The sequence below is a fragment of the Montipora foliosa genome, chromosome 6 (assembly GCF_036669935.1).
Source record: "Montipora foliosa isolate CH-2021 chromosome 6, ASM3666993v2, whole genome shotgun sequence".
Lineage (NCBI taxonomy): Eukaryota > Metazoa > Cnidaria > Anthozoa > Scleractinia > Acroporidae > Montipora > Montipora foliosa.
Genome location: NC_090874.1, coordinates 56,170,383 through 56,172,882, shown reverse-complemented (window position 1 = coordinate 56,172,882; position 2,500 = coordinate 56,170,383).

Sequence of the window (2,500 nt, the reverse complement as noted above, 5' to 3'; positions counted from 1 at the left end):
CTTAGAAAATAAACCTCTAAGAAGACAAAACAAAGCGCCACAGTCCCAAAGGACGTCTATTGTTATCGCTATTGTTTTCTTGAATCAAAGGAGTGTATACATAATGAAGTAGGGACCTGTGCGGAAATCTTGCCAGCTCTTCTTCACAATTACCATAATTATTATTCCATGCTTTGCTTGTAAAGAAACGAGAGTTTTCAATTTACAAAACATGTTTCGACATACTCATGTCATCTTCAGTTGCAAATGAGCTTTTCAACGGTTGTACATTTGAATTTATGTTAAGGTATGTTGCAAAATTACGTGTGTACAATTTGAATATGAAGTGTGAAATGCGCAGAAAACAAAAATAGCGCACATAGCAATAAAATAAAAGACAAAAGAGCAACGTAATTAAAAAGAAAGAGACAAATCTAAATGCCTCAACTGATGATTAAGGATGGGATTTTCCCACTTAATGTGCAATGCCTCTTTGATCTTAATTTGGAATTTTGAGGCGGCAGAATCTAAGATCGTGAAACATTCTGTGTTACAAGAGTCATGACAGGCCCTAGATGACTGCAGGTGTCTGTAAACGTGTCTGTAAACAAGACTTGTCCGACAACAGATGCTCACGAGCACGTGTACGTAGGTGGCGAGTGGTCTCGCCAATGTAGCTGGCATTAAAGCCAGCACACGAGAATTTATAAACGACACGCGAACGTAGACCTTGCGGTACTGAATCTTTCACGCTGAACATGTTTCTAAGTTTAAATGTACTAAAGACCAACTTAATATCTAAATCAGCAGATTTGTCTCAGTAATGTTCTGAAGTTTTCCCGGAGTTGGATGAGGCGTCCCGCCCAGTCAGAGAAGGATTCATTTTCTTAGAAAGATACCTGTGAATAATCTTGTCGATGACCCACGACGGAAAACAATTTTTCCGTAGTAAGAAAATAAGCTTCTTGACGTCCAGATGAAAACCAACCCAGGAATTGTTGATCTTATGTACTCTGTCTAGTAATGTTCTGACTAGACCCACGCACTTCTATAAACTCCCTTATGTTGGCCGGTTTTCTGAAATCGCCTAGACCAAGTTAAGACAACTACTCAAACATTATTGCAAAGCTGATTTAGATATTAAGTTGGTCTTTAGTACATTTAAACTTAGAAACATGTTCAGCGTGAAAGATTCAGTACCGCAAGGTGTACGGTCGCGTGTCGTTTATAAATTCTCGTGTGCTGGCTGTAATGCTAGCTACATTGGCGAGACCACTCGCCACCTACGTACACGTGCTCGTGAGCATCTCTTGTCGGACAAGTCTTCACATGTTTACAGACACCTACAGTCATCTAGGGCCTGTCATGACTCTTGTAACACAGAATGTTTCACAATCTTAGATTCTGCCGCCTCAAAATTCCAAATTAAGATCAAAGAGGCATTGCACATTAAGTGGGAAAATCCCATCCTTAATCAGCAGTTGAGGCATTTAGATTTGTCTCTTTCTTTTTAATTACGTTGCTCTTTTGTCTTTATTTTATTGCTATGTGCGCTATTTTTGTTTTCTGCGCATTTCACACTTCATATTCAAATTGTGCACACGTAATTTTGCAACATACCTTAACATAAATTCAAATGTACAACCGTTGAAAAGCTCATTTGCAACTGAAGATGACATGAGTATGTCGAAACATGTTTTGTAAATTGAACTGTCATTTCTTTTTTGAGAGTTATTGTTACTCTGCTATCTTTACGTCCGTTTGCTTGTAAAATAATTAAGGATACATGAAGATCAGCAACAAAGTTACATATTCAGACAGATAGAGACTAATGCATAAATTCTTGGAACAATGATTCCGTGAAAGTGGATGGAGAGCGAGTAGAGGATTGTGGTCAATTTGTGTAATTGGGAGCTACAGTGCACAGTTTCCAAAGGAGGTGGTGGTACTGATGGCATCTCCAAAACAGTAATCAAAGCCAGTGGGCATTAAAGAGGTTGAAAACGATCTGGAGTGCAGCGTCAGTCGATGAAACAAAGAAAATTAGCCTATATAAGACCTAAGACAAATCAGCACTCATAGAGTAGATGCATATGAAACCTGGAACTCAAGATTAATTTAATTAATATAAAACACTGTGATGAAAATAAGATTGACGTAGTTCAAAGAAGATGTCTAAGGCGAATACCGGTACTCAAGATTTATTGGAAGTAAACAATTAAGGAAGTGATACTCACAATTACACTGTATCTGGACAATTTACGAATTTGTCTCTTCTAGACACCTGAAGAATTCAGGTGGCTAAAACGGGATTTGAACCCATGACTTCTGGGATGCTGGTGCAATGCTCTACCAACTAAGCTATGAAGCCATTCAGTTTGGAGCAGGTCAATTTGTTGGGTCCATGTGTTTCTCCTGAAAGGACTCAATGAAATAAAATAGTGTATTAGGGAGCGTTCACAAAACTTGTTGGGGGGTGGGGGAACTGATGAGAAATTGGGGGGTCCCCAAAAAAATAGAG